The following is a 20,847-nucleotide window of genomic DNA, read 5'->3' on the forward strand; positions in this document are numbered from 1 at the left end:
TATATATAACAGACTCGCGGTGATGTGCGGCAGCCAAGTGAAATGTTAGAGCGCGCATGTCTGATGAGGCACAGCGCTGTAAAATGAGGCCCCAAAAGAAGTGCACGTAAACCCATATAACATTAGCCTCCCAAGACAGTATTCTGCGAAGCTTCAAGCTCTTACAACCCGATGTCTGAATGTGACTTAAATTATAAATATATTCTCTATTCGTCGCGCTATTCATCTGTAATTATCATTGCATGCACCTCCACTGCAGAAATACAAAATATCAGAGAAATTCCAACCAACTCCTAAACAGTTAGGGGTCCGGCATTTCAAAACCGATTCGGTTTTTACAGCGGAGCTTTTAGGGGCTAGATTCCCCAGTATTGTGTCCGTCAGCAAACAAATGATGACACGAAGCTCTAGACATACCGCCATATATGAGGGACGGCGGCAACCAGATAACCGGCAAGCCTGTTACCTGCTTGTCACCGTCGCTCATAGATGGCGGCAACCGTTCCAGCCTTTCCACTCTGGCTTGCCGAATTGCAGCCCGCCGTTACCTCATGTCCACCTTGGTACAGCCTCGCTGGTCTTCCTTCTTCGCCAGAATGGAAAGGCTGGAAGCTTTTCACCAGGAGCGACTATTCGCACGTGGACAGTAGCAGCTTTTCCATTTATGGTGTGTCGTTTGTTTCACTCACTTTTTCTTCTTCAAGTGTCCGTTGACATACCCCGATGGTTAAGTGCCTGTCGACCTATTTAGCCCAACCTAGGGTGCTTTCATGTGCGCTTTGCTTGGGGCAATGACATCTGGCCATTTTGTTTTGAACGCTTATTTTTATTTTTTGTTCTCAAGCGCGTGAAAGAGCTGTCCCTGCACGCGCTCGTGGCGCTGACTCTGCTAAGGCGACATTTTGTTTCCGGCGATTTCTTCTGTGAGCGCGTGCTGTCGACATCGGGTGCGTACAAACGATGGCATCAACCTAAACAGAAGGGCATTAAGGTACATCTAGCCCGACCTATTGAAACGTCGGGCTTCTAACTGTTTAGGAATCGAATGGTGGTCTGTGTCTATCACATTTTGACCCAACCAGACGGAGTTACGTGAATTGTGTTTACGTTTCAAACGTGCATCTTTATATATTTCGTTTTGCTGTAAGGCCTCGCGAATGGGATTATTTAGAAGAATACCATTGATTATTTCTCTTTCTGCACATTTCGTGTATTTGCCTTCAGAGCTATAATATGTGAACACATTCCTTTTTGGCATAGCAGCAAACAAAGAAAGGACAAAAAAAACTTTTTACAGATTCAACAGAGGGCGTATCTTCGAGTATCGTCCTCCCGTGTCGGTCTCAAGCGGTTACGTGAACTTTATGCACTCGAATTCAATGATTACAATAATAAAAACATATATATATATATTTTATTACTGCCTGAAGACTTCACAACATAAATAAAGGGCCGATCACCCTCAAAATTTGCATCACAAGTAAATGCACCCCCAAGTTATATGAAATATGTTCTGCAAATCTTTTCTGGTGTTTTATTCTCGAAAGGGATTTTTTTTTTTTTTTTTTTTTTTGGGGGGGGGGGGGGGCGGGGGGGGGGGGGTGCGTTTTCAACGTTGGCAGGGTTTGTTGTTTGAGTGCCTGTTATCATGGATTTGAAAGGAGGTCGTCTGGGTCAGTTTTTGGTTGGTATGAAAGGAAGGGAGGTAGCATGAGTCATTGGTTCAGTTTGAGATGTCGTTGATGGAGTGGAGAGGAGGTGTTTCAACCTTAAAGAGGAGGGTTGTGGTGTATATATAAGAGCAGAGGTGTTCAAATAAACTAGAAGCTGTGTTTGAGACTTGTTGTTGTTTTGCCCGTTTTTTTTTTTTTTTTTTCCGTGTCTTCGGTTTACGATGGAAGTTCTTCACCAGCTCGCCTGTGCTTTTACCCTTTCTTCGGGGATATTAAGAAACCTTAAAACAACAATTTTTTAAGCCGATTTAAATAAGGTATGTGTTCCTGGTGAATATTCAACTTCTGAAACATATAGAAGTCTATTTCCTCGTTTATGTGATGAACAACAATTTTATGTGTCTGTAGGCTGGACGAAAACATAGTACACAGTGGCCCGTGGCGGAACTATAACGATTGCGCACGCAGACCATTATAAAGTTACCAATTAAGTAGTTGCAAGATTAAGTAGAGTATAAAATACTACTTTGTTCTGTTTAGCAAATAGAAATGAGCAAGGGTGATGCTTATTTGCAAATTAAACTGAGAGGCATCTTGTCAAGAACAAACCTCAAACGCCAAGCTAAGTCGAAAATGTTCACTTCGGAACGCGGTATTTTAGGCCAGACTCGGTCTGAGTACGAAGGTCACATTATTCGCCTGTATCACGGTGCTGAGTGTGAACAATATTGGTCATGAAAGCAAGCGTTTTGATTGCCGGTCAGTGCTTCTGTAAAAGGTAGGCTGAAAGGGTGTGTCCTAAAACTGTCCTGAGATTTTGAAAATATTATTGCTTTTAGCTCAGTTGCGTCGTCATCATATATATTGTGAAACGTATTTCTAAACTAGATTTCAGTAAATATATGGCGATGACGTGCTGATTTCATGATTGTATGCACTGTAATTAATTCTTTAGTTCAAGAGCACAACAGGATTCGACTTTTAATACTGCGACGCAAAGTTGTACCAGTCACGGGTATTCTGAGCGACCTACCAGACAGATAAACTTTCGATTAAAAAAAATATACACGACTGAGATAAAACAAAGAGATTGAGTCATATGTGTTATCTAGCGTTTCTTTTACTGTTTCATCGAAATTAAAGAACGAAATTTATTTTTGGTACCTGAAAATAAAAGTGGATTCTACGAATGATAAAAAAAAGGGGGGGGGGGGGGGGGCTATATAGAGACTCGTTTCACTGTTGAAATAGTGCCTATTGCCCAAGAAACGCGGAAACTATATTCTCAGTTTTGCGGTTCGAGCCGGTTCGAACCGTTATTTTTTGCTCCCCGGAACTGAACCGCGGAGCTGAATCGAAAGCCGTAAACCCGAACCGGAACCGAACCGATAAAAATTTCGGCTCGACACTCTGTTGCTGACGCACACAGCGCCTAATCTTTCTATTTCTAATGCCTCGAGAATTTCATGCGTCAGCTGGTCCCGGTGACATTTCACAATCCCACAAAGCTAAAAGCGAGCATCTGCAGTCACGGCAATGCATGCCAAGCTGACCAGAAATCGTCGAAGAGACGTTGTAGGAATGATCCCTTAGCCTGTCATTAAGGCAGCGACCCGTCTGTCCAACATAACGCCTGCCGCAAGGCTGAGAAAAGGAGTAAACAACTCCCTCCCTCTGTCTACCCGTACTACCCGAACTACCTGTGGATAGGGGTATCAAGTTCCTTGATCTCAAACTGGAATTTAAAGATAGGCACGTTTGCTGGACGTATGAAGCCAGGTCAAGCAAAGGATTTCTTCCGTTTGATTCAGGACATTCCAAAGCAATAAAACGAAGTGTTGCGAACACCGCTCTTCTATCGGCCTTAAACAAATCGTGTCACCATAATACTGAGTCCAGTTTAAAAAAAAAGATTTCCCGTTTACGAGACTCTGGATATCCGAATGTTCTCTTGGTCAGCGTGTGTGAAAAGATCTCCACAAAACGGAAGTCCAAGACATCGGGCACAGGTGGAACGCAGCAGCAAACAAAAAATAAACAAAAGATTGCAATATTACCCTACATTCATGGAAGAACACACAAGTTAAAAAAGATAGCTGCGAGGCAGAACATCAACGTTGTGTGCTCTGCGCCAAACAAAGAATACTCAATGTGCCGTAAGGTAAACCAGGACATCAACCACCGAAAACCTGCAACATCGCTCACAGAACACGACACGCCTTACGTGAAAAGGGGGTTGTTTATCACATTCCCCTATCGCGTGGCAGGTGTTATATTGGCCAAACTGGTAGATGCCTCAACGACAGGACAAGAGAACACGCACCATCGTTAAAATGCACAAATGCAGCTCATCTACCGGCACATTGCTGCAACTGTGCGTGCAGTGCAGAGTTCAAAAGCGTCACCATCATCGCAAAATACAAGAAGCAGTATGCACGAGAGATGCTCGAGACCTTGGCCATCAAGGAAAACGAAGCCACGTGCGCCCGCGAGCCCTCAATCAAGCTCAATACCAAAGAAAAACAATATTTGCGGTGTTTTATGACCTGGTGATGTGTGGGTGATTCAAATTTTAGTTTAGTTAGGTTGCAGATATCAGCTGTGTTTTATGTGGGTTTTAAAACAAAAAAGAAAAAAAAAGAAAAAAAGCACAAAGTCAAGGTTCAGGAAGAGGAGGAAGTATTAAACTACAGTTGGTAGTCTCTCTCTCTGTATTCTTTTTTCCTGAGTTCAGCTGGCCTTTTAAAGTGTTATGCACCAGCAATATCAACTACAGCCTGTTAAACAACTTTCTCAGCGCAGGTGTAATAACGATCACGACGCTTCGTAGTGCAGATCATCCTGCTCCTCCCCTCCTCCTGCATACCTTTCCCCCTCCTCCTTCCCCCTTTTCCTCTCCTCACCTCCTCTTTCTTTCGGAAACCTTATTCTCTCCTCCTCTTCCTCATCCCATCCTCCCCCTCTCCTCCTCCTCCTACCTTCCACGTGTGCACCACAACACCTTGTACGCTCCAACTAATAACAAACCTGGCGGATGCCCCTCCTAGTGGCCTGCCTTACGCCTCTCAAGAAATACAAGACCATCCGACGGAACAATTCTCTTCCCCTCCCCTTCTCCTCCTCCTCCTCTCCCCTCCACCCCACCTTTTCCTTTCCCCTCCTCTACTAGTTTTTTTTTAAATACCAGTTCTCTCCCAGTCCTTGATTGATATGAAGACAGCCTTGTGATCTGAAAAGTGACAGGATATGTTTTCGAGGTGCTGGACGAGGGGCTGATTTTGAAAGACGAGGTCTGTCCATCTGGTCCGAGGGGTCATCACAGCAGTGGGAAGAGTTAGGAAGGAGAGAAACGGTATGGCTTTCCTGCATGAGTGGTATGAAGTTCATAATTTGTCGTTAAGTCTGCATTCCATTGTACCCCCCCTACTAACATTGGTGTGGATTCACGTGTGCTTACGCACCTCGTAGAAAATGCACGACATCTTTGGTAAGTGCATAAGAAATACAAAGCCACCACTGGCAAACCGTTGTCGAACTTGGCGGCACAGAGTTCACCGACTTCTTCTGACGTGCCAAAGATATCGATGGGTACAGCAGACAGACCCGTACGCATGTAGATGTCCGCTTCCGCCGCTTTGTAGTGCTCTCTACTGGCGCCGCAGCAGTACTGGTAATCTGATTTCTAGCCCCTGTTTTGGATCCATCCACATATCCGAGAGGCAATGTACAGACGCATCGCGTAGGATGTGGTCGTGGTGTACGTCCTTGGCATGCGCCGGCAGAAAGCGAACATTAAGCGCGGCAACGGAGAAGAGGCGCGATGGCTCAATCATGGCGTTGCACTTGGCAGTGACAGTTTGGAGTTTGTGTGGCAGCAACCGACGAAACTCATCAAGTAGCGTCCTGTCCGGATTGTGTTTGCCATGGTAAAACGTAAAGTCATTGTCCGCAGTGGTTTGGTAGAGCCGGCTGATGTCTCTAGCACGACTCAGTGCCAGGTACACCAATTTCTGCGGATGACTTTTACTACCTTTTCATACGTGCCTCCATGTGATTTATAAATGGTGATATCACTTGCCCACACAACGGATAGCTGGCATTTCCTGAGGGATATCCTCGTCTTCTTATCAATGACGCAAGTGACTGTGCGTCTTTCGATTGATATTCAAGTTTTCTGAATGTTTCTGTTCAGCGCCCGCAACTCCCGGCATTTCTCGGCCGCCACGGTTCCAATCGCAATTTTGGAACCAGGCTTATCGAACTGCAACCAGATGCGTTTCGGCTCTCGAAGCGTGTCATATTGTAGGACTTGCAGTATGCCGACGGATCTATTGACTAAACTGTCGGATACATCCACATTGAGTATGAGTATATATGGTTTTCCAATGCATAGCATTATATTAGTTGACAGGTTACCGAGTTCGGACTTGGGCAGCGTTTCTGACTTGTGCATTGCCTCTGTCTTCTCTTGCGTAGACCTCATCCAACGATTGTGTCCCGTGCCGTACACGCCACAGCATTATCCTCGGCTGCAATGGCCGTGTTTGTATTGTAATAGTCGGATTCCTTGTTGGAGCACTCTAAGAATAAATGGGTGTAGTAGGGTGCATTGGGCGCACATGCATCCCTTTCCTGATAAACGCACCCTCCGCTACCCAGCCAATGTACTTGTACACCGATCAACACCGATCATGAGCACCCTCCTCCCCCTTAAAAACCTCTAGGTGTATCAATGCACCCAGCTTAGTACACCGCCACGTTAGCCACGCGCCCCGATCATCTTCTGCTCGGATCGGATATGGTTGCATCTTTCGGGCTTTGTGTTTTGGAGGAGCCTAAACATGACGGCTCTTACATATTGACTAAAATTAAGCTTGTCTCAGTAATGTGTTAAGTAGGTGCTAGGATAATTATTTCCTGTGCCGACGAAAGCTAACATCTGCGGTTAAAACTGGAAATATAAACGTTCAAAGTCTAACCCCAGTTAAAAGAAAAAGATAATTTTAGATCATTTACATGGCGACGTAGATGTGCAGGGCGCTGGTTTTGTTGTTAGCAAGGTGGTCGTTGGCGGGTGGCGGGCAGCGCCGTGACGCTATTGGCGCTATGGTGGTGATTAACGTCAGTAATGCTTGGTGTACTAGAGTGAGCACAATGCTCGCAATCAAGTCGCAAAGATGAACTGCCGGCGCTTGTAGGCTGCCAACAGGCGCGAAAAAGGTTGCGATACTGCGCGGGCGGTTGCTGACAGGCGCTGCTGCGTAAGGTACGCAAAGCACGAGAACGTTTTCGCGTTCGTACGGCAAAGGATTCTCAACGATAAATCAGCGTCCTGCATTATCAGCAAGCTAACGCTGCTTGAGAGACCCACGCTCAAGCTTTAGCAGAGCGGACAGGGTCAGTCAATGTGGTCACAGTCAACGTAGTCGCGGTAAATTTTTAATTTTATATTGTAATCTGTATTATACGACGTAAAACACTGAATCTTCAAACTCCCCGTTTTGGGGTTACTTTTGGGATGGGCACTTTCTTTGGCAGTATGGACGCGTCCTGTCCACTCGGTAGTGACAACTGAGTAGACGCTTTGCTTGTTTAAAGGGAAACTCCGCTTCATTCTCGGTTGTTAGCAAACACTGCGACTCTCTTTAGTATCATCTAGAAAGACCGAATGTCAAATATTATAACGTAATACCGCCTAAAGGATCACTAAACCGGCCGACAAAAACTGAGACGCGCGAAGTCACCAAAATCCGCTAATTTAGCGCGCGACGTGCGGCGCAGCCAACGTTGTATTTCCGTTGTGGCTGACGTCTGTTGCATACGCAGTTTTTTTCTTGGTATTTTCAATTCAATTCAATTTTTATTTTCAGATCATGTCATACAATATAAAGAGCTGGTCCACAAAAGCAGCATTCTGCTTGTACGTGGGGCCAGGCGACCAACTAGAATACATGTTGTTACAAAAAATAAACAAAAAGGAAGCACTCCGCAGCACAACAACAACAACAAAAATGAAAGGAACACCAAATTAGCAACACAAATAAATACAAAAATGGAACACTTTAGAGCATGAAATATAGGTGCTTATAGCCAAGTCTACTCACGCAACCATGAAATAAAAGTACGAAATATCTCCAACGGTCAGGCTACGATATCTACAGCTCAGATGCTTGACACCAATTCCTTAGTTTTCGTTTTAGTACCCTAGTGGAATTTATATTCATAAGGGGCTCTGGGAGTTCGTTAAATAAAGAAAGAATGTAATGATTTCTGTTTTTCTTTCCATACAATGTGTATATTTTCGGAATGACGTATCTTTCAGTACGTCTCAAATCTCTATTTTTATTTACGACAGTTTTGTAGGAATAACTGAAATAATTATTTGCTATTGCTACGTATGTAAAAAAGCTTTTAAAAAACAGGATGTCCAGCTCTTTAGCTTTCTCTTGAGTTTCCAATACATGATATGAAGTTCCATATGATATGTTGTTTACCATGTGTTTTAGTATCCTATCTATCGCTCGCGTTTTGTATTCTGAATAATGACCGTACAGTGTAATACCGTACCGTAATGCAGCTTCCGCCAAAGATTTAAACAGTAGTAATCTTATCTTCAAGCTGCACATACTTTTGAGTTTATACAAATACGCAGATATGAGTCGTAGTTTTTTTACCACACATTCCACCTGCGCATTCCACAGCATATGTTCGTCAACAAAGACGCCTAAATATTTAACTGAACTGTCGTATGTTAAAGGTTTACAGCTACAATCCAGACACTGCACCGAGTGCAAGCAAATATTTGGAGATGTTACTATCTGTTTGTGCGGATTTCGAAAACACATCAGTTTCGTTTTTGCAACATTCACAGAAATAAAATTCGCAGAAAACCATCTAATTATCATATCAATGTCTCTCTGAAAAACAGAAATTGCTTCATCATACTTTTCATGTGGTAAAACTAATACGGTGTCATCCGCGTATTGAAACATTTTTGATTGAAGGGGCAGAAACCCTAACCCATTCATATAAATGTTAAATAACATAGGCCCCAAAGTACTTCCTTGTGGCACCCCGAATTGGACTTGAGCCGGGCTGCTGAGATTATTCATTATCTTAACCATTTGGAATCTATCCTTGAAGTAATTCTCAAAAAATTGATAAAAAGGACCTCGAAATCCCATACTATATAATTTTTCCAGCAATAACGAATGATCGATGGTGTCGAATGCCTTTGACGAGTCTATGAAAACAGCTAGGGCTATTTTCTTTTTGTCTAGTGTTTCGGTAATGCAGTCAGCGAAATCTTCCAGCAGAGTAATGGTACTTTTTTGTTGCCGAAAGCCGTACTGCATAGTGCTTAGCAGGGAAAATTTGTCGCAAAAATTATTCATTGCTATTTGAACCCATTTCTCGATTACGTGTGTCATGAATGGTAGGATTGATATGGGTCTGTAGCTCCCGACCTCTTGCTGCTTTCCTTTTTTGTATAACGGCCTTATCACAGATACTTTCAAACCCTTGGGAATATTTCCGGTATGCAGTGTGTCATTCACTATTTTAAGCAAAATGTGTTTTACTTTATCGAAATTGTAGCGTATGTCTCTAACTCGGATACTGTCGATTCCTGGTGTTTTTGTTATTGACATAGCGTGGACGATACGCAACAAATCACTTTCTGTCATATCTGGAAGATAAGCTGAGTTAACGCAGCATGTTGGGGAAACGTCATTTAAGCTGGTCGCCGGTATATTCTTTTTAATTTCTTTTACGTCGTCGATAAAGATTTTGTTGAACATTTCTGCTAACTCGCTGTAGGAACTAGATTCTTTAAAATGTTTTTGTATCGTATCATCAATACTATTTTTAGTTTAACTGCCGATTATTTGATTAACCAAGTTCCACGTTTCTTTCGGATTTCTAGTCGAAGCTTTAAACTGATTTACATAATAATTCCGTTTCGCCAAACGAATTATAGCTGTAACCTTGTTGCGTATTTCACGGAACTCTTTTTTAAGCATGATATCACCAGGGTTTTGCTTGCATCGCTTCCAAAGACTGTCCTTCTGATGACACATTTCTAATATTTCCGGATTTATCCAAATATTTTTGGGCCTTCTTTTTCTTAATTTCACCTTTCTAGTAGCGCTTGCATAAATATCCTGAAATTGGTGAACCAGCTTGTCGTGGACTGTTAGGTGATCATAGTCTAGCAAAGAATTCCAATCGTACTTCTGAATAAAACTATCAATTTTATTGCTATCTAGTATAGTTTTATACTGGTCCTCCACTATTGGGTTTCCAAGTATATCTTCCCCTAATATTAAAAGAACCGTTATATAGTGATCAGCAAGCTTCTGCTTAATTACTCCAGATAATGTGTTTAAGTTGCTTATTCTAGTAACTATGTGGTCAATACATGTCTTTGTTATTTTATCACCGTAATGTTCTTCCCGTGTATAATCCTGAATAACATTTTCAAGCCCAAAAGCAAAAGGGTATCAAGATAGCACAACACTCCAGGTTTGAACTCATTCGAAACATCAATATTAAAATCTCCTGCAAGAACTAAATATTTATTGTTATCGAATTTCGGAAGCAGCTTCGATAATTTATCACAAAACATGTTTACATTGGAACTGGGTGGTCTGTAAACGGCACAAACTACATAGGAGAACTTATCCTTATTTACGCCAGCCGCGCAAATTTCTGCATCATCCAATTTTACATCAATTCTATCGGATAAACAGTTGTTATTTATGTATAATAAGATTCCCCCACCCCTTCTGCCTTCTCTGCATATATTGTAGGAATGAAAACCTGTTATGCTAAAGGACGCACAAGATGCCTCGTGTAAATTTACCTCGGTTAGTATAAGCACATCAAGGAGAGGAAGCCGGCCCTCCAAAAGCACCATTAACTGATCAAAATGCTTGTAGATGCTTCGCACATTTACATGTAATAAACTTAACTTCGTACTCCCGTAACCGTCCTTTGCTATTGTCTGTTTTGTGTAAGCATCCCATTCCTCCTTTTCTTTTCAGGGAGAGCTTACCGGGCGGCGCTACGGACGCGCACCAAGTTTGAGCAAGCAAAGAGGCGAGACAGACAGACAAAAAAAGAATGAGAACAAGAGAAACAAAAAAAGGGAGAGAGAGTTGTACGGGATGAGTTTCGCTGACATACCTGCCAACCGGTGCCAACCGACTAGCCGCCTGGGTTGCCGCCTACATAGCCTGTAGTAAAATAGATAAATGGGCAAGTTGGTACATCATTGAATGGAAAGCGCCGAATGAACAAGGACGAAGAGGGACGAATGAACAAGGACGAAGACGTCCTTGTTCATTCGGCGCTTTCCATTCAATTACATAGCCTGCTTCGTTGCTGCTTGCGTTGCCTGTTCGCCGCGACGCCGCCGCGGCAAGGCCCGCCCTCCCTCCTCCCTCCTCGCCCTTCCCCTCGCATTTGCGTCTTTCTTGGGTTACCGCTAGTAGATCACGTGACCCCTTGTATTCCACGTGGGTGCGTATGCAACTGACGTTGAGGGTACAATGTTGCCCGGCAGTGCCGAAGTTTCGGTTTCGGTTTGCGATTATGGTAAATAACAAGATCGCACGAAAAATAGTTTGCTTTTAATGAAACGAACGGTCTAGGGTTGTTTTGAAGTACTTTTCACGTTTATACCACCCACTATCTCAAAATTTTCGAAATCGAGCGGAGTTGCCCTTTAAGGCCAATCGGGTCTCCAGCTAGGATCACCATGACTACAGTCTCCAAACTAGAGAAAAGGTAGAGCACGGCACCTGCCTCAAGACGAAGGCCACAGACAGAATCCGCTCCACTATTAACTTTGGGTCGAACTTTCGAGAGGATATAAATGTGGCAAATCCTCTCGTTGTGTTCATTGTTGGGATGCCCCTGAAGATAAGCTTTTGTGAGCGCTACCCCCTTTTGGCCTTGAAAGAGCTGCTATTTGCTTACTTCTCTTCTTTTCCATCTCTCCCTAAGCTGAAAGCGTAGAAGAAGGTGCAAACTCGCCGAACCAATCAACCGGGGGCTTTTTTATCACTTGACCTCGCTCTCTGGACGCGGGTAACGGCAGGAGCTAGATAACGTGGTAATGGTTTCACGGATGACATAGTAGTTTTTTTGTTGGTTTGTTTTTTTAAATTGCGGAATGCTTGGTTCCTCACCTAGTTTATTGTGCGTGCTGTGCTGCAACCTCCGAGGCTGCCGTAGATTTCGTCCGCGATAACGTATTCGATGTGTACCAAGGCTACCAGTGTTTGAAAAGTCCTACGCGTATTTCGGCAGCAAGCGATTTCTTTAAAGAAGCCCAAGAAATTCTTTAGACCCGTTTAGTGTTCGGTTTGGCAAATGACTGCTTCTGCCGCATCGTGTTGAATCTTCACGGACCCCCTTTTCGTCTGTGTGTTTGGGTGGTTGTTCTGCAGTGGCCGTGTCGACATATATCTCGGATTACATCTTTCAAGTCCGGTATTTTCATCGTACGTGCGCTGCAACCTACCCGTTGGCAACAATTGACCGTTCCGTACCGGGTTACCTCTAGAACTAGGCAGTGACTATTTCCTAACAACCGGGAGAATAATTTCCCCAAAATTCTACCGGCAGGTAAAATACTGACTTTCTTATTCTCCCGATGTTTTGTGAAAACACGTTATATGGACACCTTTTCGTGAATACACTTTTCATGGACACGTTTCGTCAACACTAACATACCATCGACACTCGTTACGCAAATTGCACGCTGCAGGGACATTTTTTCGCGGATGTGTCACTGGCCGGCAGGCCCGTCCACGCAGCTTCGCGTCAACATTCTGCGAGGGCTCAAAACAAAAACGTCAACCCACGTGGCCCGTGCACCCTGCAAGCCATTTTTCACGACAATCTAAGGTGACTTGTTACAACAAAAAAAGCCAATCATAGCTGCCTGCAGAAACCAATCTGCCGATGAAACGTCATTCGATGAACTGGTTGCCACCGCCATTGAGAAACATCTTCCGGCAAAATTTCGGGGAAATTATTTTTTCCAGCTGCTGGGAAAATAGCCAATGTTACCTAGAATTCCCCCAGTTCTTGTTTGCTTTGCAATCTTCTCAGCTGTATAAAAGTTTAGTACTATCTTTTTTACATTTCGTACTTGGCTTGCGCGTTTGTACCTGTCTACAGAGCATGCTGTGTGTAATAAACTTCTTGCAGATATGAAAACAATCGTTTGCATCTTTTTTCCTGCCCGTTTACAAACACCTGTGCGCGTACATGTTCTTTGCGGGCTTCTTTCATGTTTTAAATAGGTTAATTCAATTCGGGACGTCTTAAGTAAGTTTGGAATATTAAACCTTCCAGACGGTACCCATTTAGGGTTAACGAATAATTTTCGTAGTTGCCAGATGTTAGCTTGAGTGCAAGTCATTTCAGCAAGCATTCGTCAGCGAAGGGAATGCCGCTGTTGTGCTTCTGCCAGAGAAAGTGAGACTGTCCTTGCCTTTCGTGACTTGCGGAAGAAAACTGGAGTCTTCGCTACACTTGGATTACAAACAGTCCTCGAGAATGAGCGGTATGCGTGTGTGCGTGCGAGCATATCTTCTTCAAATGACAACCCGCATGCAGATATTTTTGCATAGATAAACGAGACCTTTGGTAGGTGATTTTAAGTATACCGCTAATCATTTGAGCGATTGGGTTCATTTTTATGTTTCTTAAACTTTATTCACTAAAGGGAAAGCAGCCGTTCATTTCAACACACTAGACAAGGAGCTGCGCGAGACCTTCTCGAGTCAGTCCCGCTCTCGGTTGCTGTTATGCCTCCAAATCGCTGCGCGCTTTCTGCTGTCTTGACGCTTGTTCGTTATTTTGTTTGGTACTTGTTTGGCACGAGTTTTTCCAATACATTTTCAGTATGAAACGTGATTTTCGCCGCTTCTGCTCCTGTCATTTGTGACTATATGTACAGGTACGAGGTTTTTGGTGAAGGTGTTTTTGGTACGATGTTTTTGACGAAGATGTTTTTGGTAGGATGTTTTCGGAGAAGCTTCGTCGGGAATATACGTTGACCAAGTCATGGCACCGTCACCTCAAAGTACCAATTCATTTAATTGTTTTCTGGGACGATGAAACGCGAAGAACTGACCAAACGCGGCGGGCCCAACCAAGAAGGACGTTTTGAGCAATAGCCTTTTGGGGAAGGTCCAAACGAGAAGTTCAGAACAAGCACAGGCTCCAGTGATAACCACCCGAGAACCCATGCGGCGACCTGCTTTGAGGAATGCATCCGAGAGCCTGTGCCACGAAATCGGCTTGGTGATTATGAGGAAAAGTAGCTGCACTACATGTCTAACTTTAGTGTATATTAAAACGTTAGTTGCCGTTTTTCGTTTTTTTTTTTATCGCTCTTACCTTCGTTTTTTTTTTTTTTTTTTTTTTTCCATCATCGGAGGTAAAAGAAAAAAAAAAAAGGAAACCTCGTATGTGTCGTGAACTTGTGGTCAAAACCCCTGGGATTTTCCACGACGCTATGCGTGTTTACTGTGCTTGTAATGTCGCTGTTCATGTACGCTTCCTGCGCTGCAGCTGGGTTTCGCAAAACTGCAGTGAATGTCGATCCATTTAGTACACCTGTGCCTAGCTTTTTAGCTTGAAATATGATGTGAAGCCGAGGCGTTTCAGAGAGCGAATCACTCTTAGCATTGATGAAACACACTTAGTTTCCAATTCGAGCCACGTGCGCAGAATGTGCAAGGTTTTGTCTGCTTCCGAATTAGCACAAAGTGAAATGTCCGGCATCAGTTGACAAGGGTAAAACCCGGAGATGGCACTTATGACATTACTGTAAATTACTTTTTGTAGCAATGAGTAATATAATAACTTACTTTTCTAGGCTAGTAATTTAGTAATGTAATGAATTACTTGCAGGTATTATTTTCGAAAAAAAAAGTACTTATTACTTTCGAAACTACTCTTTTCCCAAATGGAAAAAGGTCGTTCGCGAGCTTTTAAAAAAAGATAAAAATTATTTTGCATGGTGAAATGTCGTGAAAGAGACATCACATCAAATAAACAATGGCCATCTGAGTGCAAAGCCTCGTGCGAAGAACTTGACAGATGCACAAATCGGGCTGGAAAGGCGAAGGAGGAAAGCTTACGCGTTAAGACATCGCTTGAAGGTCACAGCTCACGAACTCCAGGCAAGACAAATTCACTGCGTCACGTCATAACGACGACACTCTGCTTCGTCCATTCCTAAGCTGACAGTGCGGTGGGAGCTACGAGCTCACCGCACTGTTTAAAATTTTTAACCCGATTAATCGCCACCCTTTAATCGATTAATTAGTCGATTAATCGGTCTCGTTCATTTTCATGCATAATATTTTCAAAAGTCAAAACTTATTTGTTCTTTTGGTTTTCTTTTGCTAAATATTTGATGAACGGCGCAATAAGAAATTTATATTAATGAGTCAACCTCGAGGTGTTGTTAAGAACAGTTCAAACACAGTCATACTCATAGATAATTACTTCATCTGCATGAGGCAAAGAGGTTAGGTGATATTCTCCAGCAAGAGTGACCTGCTTTGATTGTTTACAATAGTTCGCTGAACAAAACGGACACCCGTACGGCATTGAAGTGGCCAAAACACGTGTAACCTTCTGCCCTTATCTGGAGTCACAAATGTCGACCCTACAGTTAACCTTGGGTAATATGTTTACCAGTTTGGCCCTCCGCACAGTTGTGTTCGTCCAAGTCTGCGTGGCGGAAGCGTTTTGTTTTTACTTTCTTTTGGGTCGTCGAAGCCTTACCGATTAACCGGTTAAAAAATAATCGCGATTAAAACATTAATCAATCGTTAGGTTAATCGATGAAATGCCCGGCTCTTGTTGGAATTACACAGGTCGTTATGCAGCCGTTTAGTATGAACAAAAGAACTGTAGATAAAGCCTCACAATTTCGTCGTACAATTCTTATCGATGTGCCATCAATTCCATCTGGTTCCGTTTCTTTTAAAGCTAAACACGGCCCGGCAGGGAACGCAGGTCAATCCAGAACCAATAAACAACCTTACCTTGATTCCCTGGACCGTCCCTTCCTCTGCGCGTAGTTATGGACGAGAGCGTGGTTGCGTTGCGAAAGACAGACGTGTGACTGTTCAAACGAGCACGTAGCTTCTACCGCACTGCCAGCTTAGGAATGAAAGGCTCATAGGCTACAGCGCGAAAAGCACAACAGCAGTGAGGTCAACGAATTTTGAAACCTAAGAAGACCGGACAAACAGATCCCAGCCTTCTAGCTCCTTTGTCAAGCAAGGTCAAACCGTAGGCTTCGACCCTTGTGAACAACAAACGACCGGAAAAAATAGTTGATCCCAAGTCCATAGTTAAGGCCCCAAAACGTTTCATGCATATCCTTGGCATTGTTAAGTAAAGGTGCTTTTTGTAGTCGTAAAAGACGGGAATCCAGCAAAACAGGCGCCGCTTGCGGGGATGCGTCACTGCCTTTCCCTCTGAAGTTTATTCGGGAATAAGCATACCAATACATAACGCCACCCATTTGTTGGGAAAGTACACATTTTAGGAAGCTCGCGCCATTGTTTTCCTCAACTGCAACACTTCTACCTAACAAATATCCAACCCCTTGTGTGACAACCTGAAATAACTTCGGCTCTTCGGGTGTCTGGGAACAAGACTTCTTGAGAGGACTGTCCGGTAAAACATCAGCTAGTGCTCTCGGGAGAAAAGGATTAGATTGTGTCCGAGGCGGAAGGGAAACGTTTCACGTGACGAATCCTTGTAAGAACGAGTTCCTATGCCCCGACTTACCAGACTGACACGGACCATAACATCCTCTAAACCGGGAAGACGGAAACATATCACCATTTTGCTAAGGACCTTCACCGTTGAATAAATAGTGAAAACGGTGAGTCGACTGCATTTGAGTCACATCTAAAGAAGTTATTCATCAAGTTTAACATTTATGCCGTGTGCGCCAGCGAAACGACTGTTAAGTGTGGTTCACTTTAAAGGGATACTTCAACGAAATTTGAAATATTCCCGTCGTGTTCAAAAATAGGTTGAATATGATCCACAATATCCGTAAATGACTATCGCACGTTCGTATTTTGAGCCTGGTGGCTGTATTTTTCGTTATAAACGGCCCACTCTGGCAAGCGCTCGGAGAAGGTTCAGCGGAGACCACGTGACATCCAACGCACTCGTGACGTAGGTCGTCTCAAGACGAGCAAAGCTACGGCGAGGCTGACGTCGAGAGGATGGCCTAGTCGTTCCAGCCACCAAAGCGGCTGCTTTTGTACAAATTTTGAGTGACGGGTTAATCTTCTATAATCTTCTAGGGGGACAATAGCGACTTCTGTGACACACAAAAGGCATTCTCGGGAAGAGGGGAGTTCCTCCTGCCCCTCTTCTCTCGTCGTGGCCGGAGGCGAGACAACCTCCGTCACTAGTTGCCAAGGTTGCTAGACGGGCATTACAAGCGAGGCGTTAGCGACATCCACCAGGTGCTCTTTGCTAATCATTTAATTCGTTTTAAAATTCCCTTTCGTGACTTTTTTAACAACATATTGGTATGTTCGATTTGATGGTGCTTTTTTGAACACATATAGACCAAAAAATGAGCTCCGCAATTTCGTTGTAGTATCCCTTTAAGGCGCATATGGCTGTTGCGGTGTAAACAGGAAAGTCTGAGTTTTGGTACATATACATTAAATAAAATGAGCACGAATTACTGCCTCGGGATATTTTAAAGTAACGTCAAAGTGATTTTATTCCTTTTGAAAAGTAATTGTAATGTAATGTCATTACTTTTAGTCTGCGGTAACTTGTAATCTAATTGAATTAAATTGTTGCAGTTTCCAGAAAAGTAATTAGTACTGTAATTTAATTACTTTTTGAAAGTAATTTTGCCATCTCTGGTATAAACGGTGGCTGAGCTCGGAAGTTCAAGTGGAGGCGGATATGCCGTGGACCTGAAGGCCGCTACGGATTTAGCCTGCAGCCGCGTGGGCGTGGCCGTGTTGGCAATGCACCGGCTCCCACGCCCAGAGCCACGAGGTCGCTCTTCTGGAAACTTTTAGTCCGTTCGCGTTGTTGTCTGCTCTCGCTTAGAGCTTTCCTGAATATAGGGCGTGTATGAGAGCAGCCGCTACCCTGCACGGGAAGTTTATTCCTCCTGCCTTGTCACCTATCGAGACATTAGCGTAGCGTCGATCCCCACGTCCCCAACGGCGACTATAGACGTTTTTCTGTTTCCTGTTGTTCTCAGTCACGTGGGTTCAGTATCTGGTATGCAGTGAAGATATAGGCGAGGCAAAATAATAATGTGTGACAATCACGCATTCTTCCTAAAAGACTTCCAGCGGCATGGAGAGATCAAAACAATGTTTGACCGCATACCAGATATGACGATATTCAAGATGGCCACGCCCTTGTAAAAAAGGTGTATACTTCATTCTATCACCAGTCCGAGCGTAGTCGAAGGATCTAACATATAAAAACACTGACATTTTAAAAACGCAAGTCACCGGGCATCCGCTGTAATGGGTGGCAAAAAATGGAACACATCGAGAACGATGACAAGCGTCATGGCGTTGAGTTTTTTAACGCCGTTTGATTGGTGCCATGTATATGTAGTGCCGACTGTGGAGTATACAGGGTAGGGACTATGAGTAGAATCGCGTCCTTGCAGTCTAATACGTATTGCAGGAATTCGCGTACCGCCACCGATTCGCCATTTCGCACGTGGTCCGTCAACAACTCGAGTCTTGCCTGGTTCTTTCACGGGAGCGGGATTCCGCTCCCCGTTGATTGGTACATAAAACACAACGCTACAAAACACTCAATCTAAACTACAAATACACACGACATTACACATATTTACAAACGCACGTTAAGCCCAAAGCTACACACAAAGAGGGCCCCCAGGCCTCGTGTCCCGCGATTACCCTAGATCCGGTCGCCACAAGCTTGCCTGCGTCTCTGTAGCGTCCGGAGTTCTAAGAGGGTCTTCGCCCCCTTGTCCACTGAGTATATCTCGAATCCTCGATCGATGGGCGAGGAGGTTTCTCCTCGCCTGCCACGGGGCGCCTGCACGCCATCCAGTGGCTAGGAGAGAAAGCGGCACGTCGGGAGCCGAATTCGAGATCCCGATCGACCCCGCGGCGACACGACCATGTGATCGTGTCTGAGGCAAGGCAACTACATAGCTGCCTCGCACCAACTATGCCAGAGTGGTCTGATGGGCGCCCTCGTGAATGCACGGTGCGCCATAGTATAAAAATGTAGTATATCAAGAACGTTCTCACTCGGAACTTATGCACGCTAAAGGTACCGCATCATTACATTACAGGGTGCAAAGAGTTGAAACTAATTGTTACTGGACGACGGTGTGAAGAACTTCGATATATAGATCCAACTGTTAAGTTGACATGTCAACATCAGTAATTTCCGAACTCAATATCTCAATAATCGGGCCCCATGTCCAGACATGTAAAGTTGGCTACGGCAAAAGACGATGAAGGCGCTAGGCTATGCATACTGAATCATTTAATATAGCCATAAAAGATACCTGTACAGTATTTCATTAGTTTAGTAGGCCGTCAGGACTTGGTTCCACATTTATATTGAGACGCTTTGTTCCGCACCATGGCGCGGGCACTCCGCTTGCGCAGAAAGCAGATTCGCGTTAAGTGAGGAGTCTCTGCATGTGCCATGCCGACGGCACCGCCACCACAGCGGTTTAACATATAATCCCCGACGTAGAAAAAGATATACAGATATATTCATAAAATAAGGCAAGCGAACACCTGCGCCCGGGAAAGAGGAGCGGGAACGGAAGGGGGAGGAGGAGGAGAGTTGAGTAGAGTACTTCGGATCTGGTGCACTAGAGTTGGTGCAGACCTCTATCGAGACCGACTCCGCGTTCAGCGTGTCTAAGCCAATGACGCACCCTGTCGAGTTTGCGGTCTTCGCGTTCTTCACCGTCACTGTTATTGGTGTAGGCCTAGGGTTTGCCTTCAAGAGGACAGGCCACTTGAACATCGATGAAATGTTCCTCGGCAGCCGGACGTTACGAATGGTTCCGTTGGCTCTGTCCTCCCTGGCCTCCGTCATGTCGTCCACGGGATTCATCGCGTTCACTGCCCACTACTACGCATACGGTCTTCACTTGGGATGGACGTCGTCCGTGGCGACCTTACTGCTGATCCCCTTCACGGTTCATGTCGATATACCCGTACTTTACAGACTGAAGATAACGACAGTATTTGAGGTGAGCCGTTCTTGAAACAAATATTTCTATATCTATCTCTCACTCTTTCTCTCTCTCTCTTTATATATATATATATATATACACGACGACTACGAGTCAACGGGCCATGACCTCCGACTAGGGGGGGGGGGGAACATGGAGAATAGAAGGGTAGGAGAGGGCATGACGTCGGCCGCGTAGCCTCCACAAGCCATGCTCCCTTGACGCCTCGCCTCTTTCTCATTTTCCTCCTTACACTCCTCACTTACCATGCCAACGTGACCATATCACGTGACCGTAGCTAGACTTCGTCTTGCTGTGGGGTACTAGAATACACCACAGTCTAGACTTCGACATGATAAAACCTACCGGACGGAGCGCGCGCAAGCCTGCGAGGACTCCTTCTACAATCAACCATCCATCTCACACGTGACATGTCACGCGCACCAATCGCCAGAGAGATCTGCAGTCACGCTGGGCACAAAATCGTTTAAACTTTTTATGACTAGGCTTCACCAATATTGCATTGTGCCCCCTCCTAGTACTTCTAACCTCCTTGGGGGGGAAGGTGCCGGGTGGAGGCCGCCATGTTAAAACTTGATACCAGTGTTGCTGCATCTGTAGGAGAAAATCTGGCCACGGCGCAATGCCGAGTATGCTGGAAGATAGACTGGTTTGCTTTCGTTGTTTTTTTTTTTTTTTTGGTGGGAGAAAATCTAGCAGCAACGCACGTTCAACATGACGCCGGGATTGCTTCGGCAACTTCGGTTTGACCCCGTTTGACGCGGTTTACGAGCACATGTTGCGAAGACGTGACCGGAGAAGTGCCCCTGTGATGGTCACGGAAGTCGGAAAGTATTATTCGTAATCGTCGGGTGTGCTTTGAAAGCGAAGGGAGTC

Source organism: Ixodes scapularis, unplaced genomic scaffold (assembly GCF_016920785.2).
Source record: "Ixodes scapularis isolate PalLabHiFi unplaced genomic scaffold, ASM1692078v2 PGA_scaffold2__306_contigs__length_199485367, whole genome shotgun sequence".
Lineage (NCBI taxonomy): Eukaryota > Metazoa > Arthropoda > Arachnida > Ixodida > Ixodidae > Ixodes > Ixodes scapularis.